Raw genomic sequence first — 13,304 nt, forward strand, 5'->3', positions numbered from 1 at the left:
TGATAAGCGCATGTTTCAAATGGCGCAATCCAAAATAGTCCGGCGACTTAAAGTCCATAGCCAGGGCCGGTTTAAATATAATCATGAATAAACAATATCATACCTGTGATATTGAATCGTACTGCCGGTTTATGATACCTGTGCAGTAAGGGTGATAACCCAATCTTTAGAAGCCAAAACTTCCAAATGTTTATAGTTGTCATATGCTGGCGACTTATCATCCAAAGTCAAGACGGGTTAAATTTAAACCACACTTAAACTTAGATCTGAACAAAAAAGGTCTCAAGTCAAATAAAGGCTGCTTTCAAATAAAACATAAACCAAATAAGAAGAAATAATCAAGGCTTCTGATTCGAATACGATCAGTAAACCGTTCCAAAGGGCTTAAGCTAAGATTCGAATACGATCATGTAGCCCCCAGTGACTTTGGCGTTGCGCCGATCAAGAGGGTACCGACAGCTATGTTCTTTTTGATTCGAATACGACCTATGTTTGAATAGGAAGCCCCCTAATGACCTTGAGAATTTTTTAACGACTCTGATTCGAATACGATCAATGTCGGTTCCCAAAAGGGGTTGAGCTATGATTCAAATATGACCAAGAAGCCCTCTAGTGAGCTCGGTAGTGTGCCGATCAAGAGGGTACTGACAGCTATGTTCTCTTTGGTTCGAATACGACCTATGTTTGAACAAGAAGCCCCCAAATGATCAATTGTTTTTATCAGCTATGATTCGGATATGATCAGGAAGCTGTGCCAAAGGATTTAAGCTAGATTCGAATACGATCAGCCCCCAGTTGGTCTTTGGAGTGGGGTACCTATGTTTGAGTTGTGCTTTGCAACAGACTTTCTTTGTTCCTTTAATTTTTTCTGAGAACTCAACCTTGCAAGAGATAATTCTTCTTGAACCGGAATTTTTATAAACCGGGTTTGAGAGCTTCAGAGCTTTGTGGAAGACGGGATTTCCTTGAACCGGATGGTAAACCGGAAGCATCATTGTGAGCAGGAATTTTTCTGACGGCCTTTTAAATTTTCACTAATAGAGCAGTAATCTTCAGAGTCGGGTTATTTTTCCCTCCAATAAACCGAAATTCTTGAATGCATTGAAACCAGCCAATTCTGCCGAGTCATACCATTGTAGCCCCCGAGTCTCAAGATGACTCGAGGAGTTGGCTTGAGATTCTCCATATTTGACCATAGCAGAAGGTGTATATCATTGGCGTTGATAGCATGATGTGAATCCACAGAAGATTGAGGTGACTACGCCGGGTTGTAAATGATCTCGTATGAGCCATGTCAGCAACTCGGCCAATGGCTCCTTCCAACTAGCTGTTTGAAGTTAACCAAACTGTAGTGGAGGCGACTTGTGCGCCTGCCCATTGAGCCATCCAGTGCAGACGGCGGCTGATAATACATGATAATTTGCCTCCAATTTGTTGGAAGGAAACCGGGCTACCCAAGCAGTGACTTGCTCATACTCAATAAACAGCTCATGCAGACAGGTGCGGCCCGGTGTGTTGATGTCGACCAGGCCGCGAGAGATGGACGGAAAAGACGACCGCAACATCTGAGGCGGCACAGATAGATGAACCGGCCGTGGCGTTGTAAACCGGTGCGAACGGGCAAGTTGTCCTCCTTGTTGTAAGCCGGTGCGGACGGGCAAGTTGTCCTCCTTGTTGTAAGCCGGTGCGGATGGGCAAGTTGTCCTCCATGTTGTAAGCCGGTGCAGATGGGCAAGTTGTCCTCCATGTTGTAAGCCGGTGCGGATGGGCAAGTTGTCCTCCTTGTTGTAAGCCGGCGTGGTCGCGAGAGACGGCCACGGCGTTGTAAGCCGATATGGTCGCGAGAGATGGCCACGGCATTGTAAGCCGGTGTGGGAGTCTGTTGAGTAACGACGACCACCTGTGCCAAAAGATGTTGGTGTGCCTCCATCTCCGCGGTATAGTATCACTTTTTGTCATAAATGATTGCCCTGCATAAACAATATTACGGACCAAGGCAAAGATAAACTATTCTTTGACAAAAACAACATGTGCTAATAAAACAAACTTGGATGGATATCATCCGATTTGTTCGGACGATGGATGATCCATTTATCACGATAGAGGTGGCTCAGGCAGACCAGCGACTCAATATAGTTCCGGCGGCTCAGACAGACCAGCGACTTAATATAACCCTGGCGGCTTAAAGCGGCAAGGGCGGGTTGATGTAGATTAAGCTGCACAGCGCGAAAAATATCGCAAAGAGGGAGTATTTTTTCTCAAGATAAATTAATATGTATTAACAATAGATAAAAAAGATAGCACCTGGTAGTATCATGCAGTGGCCGTCCACAGCAACTAGTGCCATATCAGCCAACTAGTACTAGTGCTCCTGTAGCAACAGTAGTAGCACTATCAACCAAGGGGTACTCTTGATCTCATGTGGCGTAAATAACATCAGTGGTTGATGTGACTTGTTTTGATCAACGTGGAAACAACAGTAGCCACAACGAAAGCAGGAGGAAAAAGCACAGGAACCAGCGACTCTCCTTCCGTGTACTAATATCAGTAGTACGACAACGACGGTGGAGATGGGTGGGTTAATTTGCTCCGAGCCATTATGCAGATGCAGAGATAACCATATTAACTTGGATACGGAGTAGGCGAGCAGCTTGGCAAGGCAGCAGCGGCAGCTTGCGGTCAACAAGGCGGCTTATTGCGGAGGCAACAACGATTTGAAGTGAGGCCTCAGTAGAGGCGAGTTGGAAACAGCCGGCAGAGGGCGCGGTTTCAGCCATAACAGCAGAAGCAGGGCCGCTCGGTCGGGGTTGTTCGCAGCAGGTGGCGAGCCGGTGGCGGCGCGGCAACAAGGGCGGCCTGGCCGGCGAGGTGGAAGCACAGGCGGCTCCCAAAAGCGGCCATGGCGGCCTCGCAGCAACGTTGGCAAAGGCAACTTTACGCAACTGAGCGTTTGATACTGCAGAACAGGGGCTGGCCCTTGGCAAACGGTGACCCAAGGCCACAGAAGCGGCGGGTCAAGGCCATAGACGGGCAGCTCGGAACGGATCCTCCGGGCGGCGGAGGTAGGCCGCGGTGTGGAGGTCGGCGACGGCTTGGAAGCCGCCGGGGCATACGCGATGCAGCGGAGGCAAGCCGGCCTGGCGCGAAGTCGGCCACAGCAGAGGAGAGCGGCCGTGAGTGAAGACCAACAGAGCTACTCCGCTCGAGGCAGAGGCGAGACGAGCCATCGTCGCCCGGAGTCCATGACCTCATCTCCTTCCATAGTTGACTCCACGTGATCGATGGAAACGTCCACAAAGGAGATATTTTCCTGGCTTAAGCAACGTAGTACTCGCTCTCTTTTTTTCCAGTAGTACTTTTGACTTTAATGCCTTGATGTGGACACCAAGTTAGATAGTAGTAGACCGTATCATTGGAATTTTTTCCTTTTGGCTATTTCAGTCATCGATGCCCATTGATTTTGTCTGTACTCCGTGACAAAGATAAACTGCACGGTGTTGTATATTTTGCCTCGGTACTGCTATAGCCTTCCGAGTCTGTGTCAGGATAATCTGGATACGACAACCGCGCAGTCGAATCCTTTCGATCTCGGTGGATCAAAAATAGGCGTGGGCTGCTATGATTCTGGCTTCTGCGATTTTTGCAGATTACTTTAACACAGTCGCACTCCTGACGCAACCCTTTTTTCTTTCTCAATGTCAATCTCGTATATGCCACCGCTGAACACTTTTTTTAATCTTTAACGTGATCTTGACCGACAAACTTGTAGTTAACATGAATTCCTCCATGCCAGTTTTTGCTCAGCCGGAAAATTGCAAACTTCACGATCCCTATGAGAGATCCCTTCAAGAACTCAACACCACCGTACGCAAGCCCCACGGTGGGCGCCAACTGTCGTGGAATTGTCATGGCAGATGTCCTTAGTGTGAGGACTTAGTCGCGAGGCCAACGCATCTATGTGGTGGCTTGAGAGGGGTTGGACGGAATCGAGAAACGCAACATAAGACAAGGATTTAGACAGCTTCGGGCCCCGGAAAACATCATCCGGTAATAACCCTACATGTTGTTTGTGGCTAGATCTTATTATGCTCATGAGGGAGACGCCCCATAAGCCGGCTCCCATTTAGTTGTGTCTAGCCTTAGAGATTGTTTCTTACTTGTCCCTCTTGGGGTGCCCTGCCCCTCTTTATATAAGTTAGAAGGGCGGGTTGCATGTGGAGTTCTATTAGGATTAGGACTAGTCTATTACAAGTAGAATCCTAGTCTGCCCCTTAAGGGAAAACTCCTTATGCCTTTCCTCGTAAACCGGCCCACCATAACATGAGCCGGCCTTCTAGGCCTTGGGCCTAGTCTTCTATCTCACCCGCCGTCGGGGCCATTAGTGAGTCGCCAGGCTCGTGAGTCGCCAGACTCGTGAGTCGCCAGTCCTCCGGCGAGTTACCAATGAAAATGCCAAGTCTGGCTGGGTCATACTTAGGCCGGGTCATACCGCGGGGTATATCCCCGACACTACGGGTGAGAAAGCCTCATCATAGTCAACCCCTTGAACTTGTCGAAAACCTTTCGCAACAAGTCGAGCTTTGTAGACAGTAACATTACCGTCAGCGTCAGTCTTCTTCTTGAAGATCCATTTATTCTCAATGGCTTGCCGATCGTCGGGCAAGTCAACCAAAGTCCACACATAGTTCTCATACATGGATCCCATCTCAGATTTCATGGCCTCAAGCCATTTTGCGAAATCTGGGCTCATCATCGCTTCCTCATAGTTCGTAGGTTCACCATGGTCAAGTAACATGACCTCTAGAATAGGATTGCTGTACCACTCTGGTGTGGATCTTACTCTGGTTGACCTACGAGGTTCAGTAGTAACTTGATCTGAAGTTTCATGATCAATATCATTAACTTCCTCACTAATCGGTGTAGAAGTCACAGGAACCGGTTTTTATGATGAACTACTTTCCAATAAGGGAGCAGGTATAGTTACCTCATCAAGTTCTACTTTCCTCCCACTCACTTCTTTCGAGAGAAACTCCTTCTCTAGAAAGGATACATTCTTGGCAACAAATGTTTTGCCTTCGGATCTGTGATAGAAGGTGTACCAAACAGTCTTCTTTGGGTATTCTATCAAGACGCATTTCTCCGATTTGGGTTCGATCTTATCAGGTTGAAGCTTTTCCACATAAGCATCGCAGCCCCAAACTTTAAGAAATGACAACTTTGGTTTCTTGCCAAACCATAGTTCATAAGGCATCGTCTCAACGGATTTTGATGTTGCCCTATTTAACGTGAATGCAGCCGTCTCTAAAGCATAACCCCAAAACGATAGCGGTAAATCAGTAAGAGACATCATAGATCGCACCATATCTAATAAAGTACAATTACGACGTTCGGATACACCATTACACTGTGGTGTTCCGGGTGGCGTGAGTTGCGAAACTATTCCGCATTGTTTCAAATGTAGACCAAACTCGTAACTCAAATATTCTCCTCCACGATCATATCGTAGAAACTTTATTTTCTTGTTACAATGATTTTCAACTTCACTCTGAAATTCTTTGAACTTTTCAAATGTTTCAGACTTATGTTTCATTAAGTAGATATACCCATATCTGCTTAAATCATCTATGAAGGTGAGAAAATAATGATACCCGCCGTGAGCCTCAATATTCATTGGACCACATACATCACTATGTATGATTTCCAACAAATCTGTTGCTCGCTCTATTGTTCCGGAGAACGGTGTTTTAGTCATCTTGCCCATAACAATTATTCATGTCTAAAACTAATCCCGAAGGTAGATGTAGAGGTAGCGTGCCGACGGCGATCACATCGACTTTGGAACAATTTCCCACGCGCATCGTCACCTCGTCCTTAGCCAATCTTTGCTCAATCCGTAGTGCCTGTTTCGAGTTGCAAATATTAGCAACAGAACCAGTATCAAATACCCAGGTGCTACTGCTAGCTCTAGTAAGGTACACATCAATAACATGTATATCACATATACCTTTGTCTGCCATCCTTCTTATCCGCCAAATACTTGGGACAGTTCCGCTTCCAGTAACCAGTCCCTTTGCAGTAGAAGCACTCAGTCTCAGGCTTAGGTCCAGATTTAGGTTTTTTCTCTTGAGCAGCAACTTGTTTGCCGTTCTTCTTGAAGTTCCCCTTCTTCTTCCCTTTACCCTTTTTCTTGAAACTGGTGGTCTTGTTGACCATCAACACTTGATGCTCCTTCTTGATTTCTACCTCTGCAACCTTTAGCATTGCGAAGAGCTCGGGAATTGTCTTGTTCATCCCTTGCATATTATAGTTCATCACGAAGCTCTAGCTTGGTGGCAGTGATTGAAGAATTCTGTCAATGACACTATCATCAGGAAGATTAACTCCCAGTTGAATCAAGTGATTATTATACCCCGGACATTTTGAGTATATGTTCACTGACAAAACTATTCTCTTCCATTTTGCAGCTATAGAATTTATTGGAGATTTCATATCTCTCATTTCGGGCATTTGCTTGAAATATTAACTTCAACTCCTAGAACATCTCATATGCTCCATGACGTTAAAAACATCGTTGAAGTCTCGGTTCTAAGCCGTAAAGCATGGCACACTGAACTATCGAGTAGTCATCAGCTTTGCTCTGCCAGACATTCTTAACGTCATCAGTTGCATCTGCAGCAAGCCTAGCACCCAGCGATGCTTCCAGGACGTAATTCTTCTATGCAGCAATGATGATAATCCTCAAGTTATGGACCCAGTCCGTGTAATTGCTACCATCATCTTTCAACTTAGCTTTCTCAAGGAACGCATTAAAATTCAACAGAACAACAGCACGGGCCGTCTATCTTCAACAACATAGACAAGCAAAATACTATCAGGTATTAAGTTCATGATAAATTTAAGTTCAATTAATCATATTACTTAAGAACTCCCACTTAGATAGACATCCCTCTAATCATCTAAGTGATCACGTGATCCAAATCAACTAAACCAAAACCGATCATCACGTGAGATGGAGTAGTTTTCAATGGTGAACATCACTATGTTGATCATATCTACTATATGATTCACCTCGACCTTTCGGTCTCAGTGTTCCGAGGCCATATCTGCATATGCTAGGCTCGTCAAGTTGAACCCGAGTATTTCTGCGTGTGCAAAACTGGCTTGCACCCGTTTTATGTGAATGTTGAGCTTATCACACCCGATCATCACATGGTATCTCGGCACGACGAACTTTGGCAAGGGTGCATACTCAGAGAGAACACTTATACCTTGAAATTTAGTGAGAGATCATCTTATAATGCTACCGTCAATCAAAGCAAAATAAGATGCATAAAAGATAAACATCACATGCAATCAATATAAGTGATATGATATGGCCATCATCATCTTGTGCCTTTGATCTCCATCTTAAAAGCATCGTCGTGATCACCATCGTCACTGGCGCGACACCTTGATCTTCATCGTAGCATCATTGTCATCTCGCCAACTATTGCTTCTATGACTATCGCTACCGCCTAGTGATAAAGTAAAGCAATTACAAGGCGATAGCATTATTTACAATAAAGTGACAACCATATGGCTCCTGCCAGTTGCCGATAACTCTGTTACAAAACATGATCATCTCATATAATAAAATTTAGCATCATGTCTTGACCATATCACATCACAACATGCCCTGCAAAATAAGTTAGACGTCCTCTACTTTGTTGTTGCAAGTTTTACGTGGCTGCTACGGGCTTAGCAAGAACCGTTCTTACCTACGCATCAAAACCACAACGATATTTCATCAAGTTAGTGTTGTTTTAACCTTCTCAAGGACCGTGCGTAGCCACACTAGGTTCAACTAAAGTTGGAGAAACTGAAACCCGCCAGCCACCTATGTGCAAAGCACATCGGTAGAACTAGTCTCGCGTAAGCGTACGCGTAATGTCGGTCCGGGCCGCTTCATCCAACAATACCGCCGAACCAAAGTATGACATGCTGGTAAGCAGTATGACTTGTATCGCCCACAAATCACTTGTGTTCTACTCATGCATATAACATCTACGCATAAACCAGGCTCGGATGCCACTGTTAGGGAACATAGTAATATCAAAAAAAATTCCTATGCACATGCATGATCATGGTGATGCATAGCAACGAGAGGGGAGAGTGTCGTCCACGTACCCTCGTAGACCGTAAGTGGAAGCGTTATGACAACGCGGTTGATGTAGTCGTATGTCTTCACGATCGGCCGATCCAAGTACCGAACATACGGCACCTCCGCGTTCTACACACGTTCAGCTCGGTGACGTCCCACGAACTCACAATCCAGTAGAGCTTCAAGGGAGAGTTCCGTCAGCACAACGGCGTGATGATGGTGTTGATGAAGCTACCGACGCAGGGCTTCGCCTAAGCACCACTACTATATGACCGAGGTGGATTATGGTGGAGGGAGCACCGCACACGACTAAAGATCAATGATCAACTTGTGTGTCTTGGAGTGCCCCCCTCCCCCCTCCCCCGCCCCCGTATATAAAGGAGCTGGGAGGAGGCGGCCGGCCAAGGAGGAGGGCGCGCCAAGGGGGGAGTCCTACTCCCACCGGGAGTAGGACTCATCCTTTCCTAATAGGAGTAGGAGAAGGGGGAAGGAGGAGAGAGGGGGGAAGGAAAGGGGGGCGCCGCCCCCCCCTCCTTGTCCAATTCAGATTAGATGGGGAGGGGGGCGCGGCCCTGCCTTGGCCGCCCCTCCTCTTCCCCACTAGGGCCCAATAGGCCCATTACACTCCCCGGGGGGTTCCGGTAACCCTCGGGTACTCCGGTATATGCCCGAACTTGCCCGGAACACTTCCGAAGTCCAAACATAGTCATCCAATATATCGATATTTATGTCTCGACCATTTCAAGACTCCTTGTCATGTCCATGATCATATTCGGGACTCCGAACTACCTTCGGTACATCAAAACACATAAACTCATAATAACGATCATCACCGAACGTTTAGCATGCAGATCCTACGAGTTCGAGAACTATGTAGACATGACCGAGACACGTCTCCGGTAAATAACCAATAGCGGAACCTGGATGCTCATATTGGCTCCTACATATTCTACGAAGATCTTTATCGGTCAAACCGCATAACGACATACGTTGTTCCCTTTGTCATCGGTATGTTACTTGCCCGAGATTCGATCGTCGTTATCTCAATACCTAGCTCAATCTCGTTACCGGCAAGTCTCTTTACTCGTTCTGTAATGCATCATCCCGCAACTAACTCATTAGTCACATTGCTTGCAAGGCTTATAGTGACGTGCATTACCGAGAGGGCCCAGAGATACCTCTCCGATAATCGGAGTGACAAATCCTAATATCGATCTATGCCAACTCAACAAGTACCATAAAAAACACCTATAGAGCACCTTTATAATCACCCAGTTACGTTGTGACGTTTGATAGCACACAAAGTGTTCCTCCGGTAATCGGGAGTTGCATAATCTCATAGTTATAGGAACATGTATAAGTCATGAATAAAGCAAAAGCAGTAAACGAAAACGATCAAGTGTTAAGCTAACGGAATGGGTCAAGTCAATCACATCATTCTCCTAATGATGTGATCCCATTTATCAAATGACAACTCATGTCTATGGTTAGAAAACCTTAACCATCTTTGATCAATGAGCTAGTCAAGTAGAGGCATACAAGTGACACTTCATTTGTCTATGTATTCACACATATATTATGTTTCCGGCTAATACAATTCTAGCATGAGTAATAAACATTTATCATGAAATAAGGAAATAAATAATAACTTTATTATTGCTCTAGGGCATATTTCCTTCAAGACGACTGTATGTTGTGCATAATTGTGATGATTTTGCTTCTGTCCGCCTCTGTGAAAGTTGGTCAAGCAAAATATCACGAGCCCATGTGTTTGGACGCGGCCGTGGTAGATGTAGATCAAACCTATCTCGAGCTACCAGCCAAAACTTCTTTGCATGTGTGCAATGTAGTAATGCATGTAGCATGTCCTCATTCATCGCCTTGCAGATGTCGAACATACCAAGTGGTTTGATATGGAGGTATTGCAAGTTAACATAATATGGGAGTATCCCATAGAGTACTCGCCACCAGAAGGCTCGAACCTTGGGGATGACATTGAGTTTCCAAAGGGCCGTCCACATCTGTTTATTTGCTGATGATGCTTCAGTAATCCTCCCTTCCTATAAAGAGCTAAGCTCGTTGCGAGTCACCAGAGTATGATACGCTGATTTTACAGAGTAAATGCCAGATTTCTCCAAGGCCCAAGCCCAAGTGTCTTCGACGTCAGCCGGGTTTAGCGGTATATTCAGAATAGCCTCCATGCCCGGTTGTAGGAAATTTTGACGAACCAGCTGCTCATTCCGGTTTCTCGTGTAATCATCAATGAGCTCTGAAACAGTGAGGAGAGGTGTCGTTCCAATGTGCCCTCTTGGTTTTAGAGTGGGCGTGCTGGGGATCCAGCTATCCGTTCATGTATCTATGGATGCTCCATCACCCACACGATGAACAAGACCGACATTTAGGGCATCTCGCCCCGCAACGATGGCCTTCCAGGTCGCCGACGATCGAGCCGAGGCTATGGCATTGAGAAAATCCATATGAGGGAAATATTTCCCCTTCAACACCCTGGAACATAAAGAGTCCGGCTTAGTAAGAAGGTGCCAGCCATGTTTCCCGAGCATCGCAAGATTGGAGAGGTGTAGATCTTGGAAACCCATGCCGCCCTTCACCTTTGGTTTTGCAAGATTTTCCCAAGAGAGCCAATGAAGAGATCGTTTATCAATAGAGATTCCCCACCAGTATTTAGCCATAGGTGATGCGATGCTCTTGCAAACCTTCTTTGTAAGAAGAAAACAGCTCATACTAAATGTAGGGATGGCCTGGATTACCGTTTTGAGAAAGACTTCTCTTGCTGCACAAGCCATGTTTCCTTCTGACCATCCTTGCATTTTACCACGACACCTGTCCACTAAGTGTTCAAAGGTCCCGCTGGTAATTCCCCCAATGGTTGTCGGTACCCCAAATAGCGCTATGAAAACGCTTCCACATTGATCCCGAGTGATAGCTTCAGAAGCTATCGCAGGGGTTGTGTTGTGTTACCACTGAAATAGATGGAACTCTTCTCCCGATTCACTGCTTGCCCTGAGAATTCGGCATAAATTCGAAGAATCTCATTGAGCCTCTTTGTACTTTGGGTATTTGCAATGAGAAAGATAAAGCTATTGTCAGCAAATAACAGATGATTGACCCAAGGTGCATGGGAACTCACTCTCATGCCTCTGTCAATGTATGCGCCACCAAAATTATTAAGCAATGATGTGAGGCCCTGTGCGCATAACAAAAACAGATATGGCGACATGGGACACCCCTGTCGTAGCCCCCTGGATGGACTAAAAAATGGCAGGAGCTCCCCATTTACCCTGATCGTGAACCTTACCGAAGTTACACACTTCATGATCAGGTGAACGAAATTATCTCCAAATCCCAGCCTTGTTAACATAGCTTCGAGGTAGTGCCATTCCACTCTATCGTAGGCTTTAAGCATATCTAACTTGATTGCACAACAAGCATTCTTGCCCTTCTTCCGCCGTTTGATAGCATGGATACTCTCATATGCGATGAGTACATTGTCAGTGATTAATTGTACCGGGACAAATGCACTCTGCTCTTCTCCGACCACTTCATCCAAAATCCCTCGAACTCTATTAGCAATTGCTTTGACAGCAATCTTATAAAGGATAGGGCACAATGCAATAGGGCGGAAATGAAATATCTTCTATGGGTGCCGTACCTTCGGGAGTAGTGTGATAGATGTGTCGTTTAGTCCCAATGGCAACTCACCCCCATTCAAGAAATCCAGGACAACCACTGTGATGTCTTCTCCAATAACATCCCAATGTCGTTGATAAAAACCCGCCGTGAAACCATCCACTCCCGGGCCTTCGACGGAGCCATGTCGAAGAGCGCCCTCTTCACCTTGTCCGCCTCGTACAATTTCTTAACATATTCATTCATGTGTTCGGTGACAATGGGTTGGACACAGTTTAACAACTCTGCCATCAGCCTATAGCCTTGCGTTTGGTACAGATCATGATAGAAGTCAGTAATCTCCTTCTTCACCTCCTCTGGATCTTGTAGGATCTGGCCCTCCTTTCCTCTTATTCAGAATGGGGTTCTTGACAGGAGAGGTCACCTCAACACCCTTGTGCTGTTTGGAACTAGACGATCAAGATTCCTTTGTGCTATTATGTGTGTCTTGTTTCTCCTTCGACGAGTTCTCCCCCGAGAAATTCCTCTTCCGTTCCTCGGGCGCCTGAAGACTTGCCTTGAAAGGAAGGTCACCGCTTGCATCCCGTGTCCCTGGCGTGGGACAGAACAGAGAATGGCCTAGCCGACCACAAGAGAAACAAAAGTGCAGGATCTATTCATATTCAATGTCATAGCAGTCCACTTTGTCCCTCTTGGTCGATTCAATGACTATCCATCTGCGAAGAGGTTTGAGCACGTCAATAGTGACCCGTGCCCTCAAAAAGCCCCCTACGAGATCGATTTGGACGATAGAAGCATGCTTATCAATTTGTTGAGCTATCGCCAAACCCCTATTGTCGTTCCTCAGGTTGTAAGGTAGATTGACTACCCTAACCCATACTGGTAGCTTGTCGAACTTTAGTTCAGAAGGTTGCATGTGGTCCTCGAACACCTCCAAGATCACCGTGTTCTTGCTAATGTGCCAAGGCGCTCCTTCCCAGACGCGATCAAGATCGCGCTTGGACTCGAATTCCGCTGCAAAAGTGTTTTCTCCCAAAGGCTGAAAGGATAGACCTCTAGGGTTTCCCCAGGCTGGGCGGAGGGCATTGCTGATTGTCTGGATGTGGAGCAGATTGCGATGCAGAACCTTCCCTGCGAACAGCCACTTCGTCGGAGCACCATCGTTTGCGTCGTCGATCACTAGGGATGTCGGCTCCTCTTCAGTGATGTCCAGCTTGCCGAGTGCTTCCTCCATCTATGCTCGCGCAGAGCGGGGAGAGAGATTGCCGCTGCGCTTCCAGCCCTTGCCGGTGGACGGTGTTGCCATCGCCCCCGCGCGTGTCGATGCGCCCCGCCGATGAGATCCGTGGGCGCCTTCCTGTCCACCTAACCCTAATCACCTACAGGGGGTACTTTCTCCCCTCTATCAATGAAATGATACACTCTTAAGCGTATTCGAGAAAAAATATCTTAACAGAGCTAATAGACAACACCTAACCACACAAACCTTTCATCGGCGCCTAATCGAACATCCTCG

The sequence above is a fragment of the Triticum aestivum genome, chromosome 5B (assembly GCF_018294505.1).
Source record: "Triticum aestivum cultivar Chinese Spring chromosome 5B, IWGSC CS RefSeq v2.1, whole genome shotgun sequence".
Classification (NCBI taxonomy): Eukaryota; Viridiplantae; Streptophyta; class Magnoliopsida; order Poales; family Poaceae; genus Triticum; species Triticum aestivum.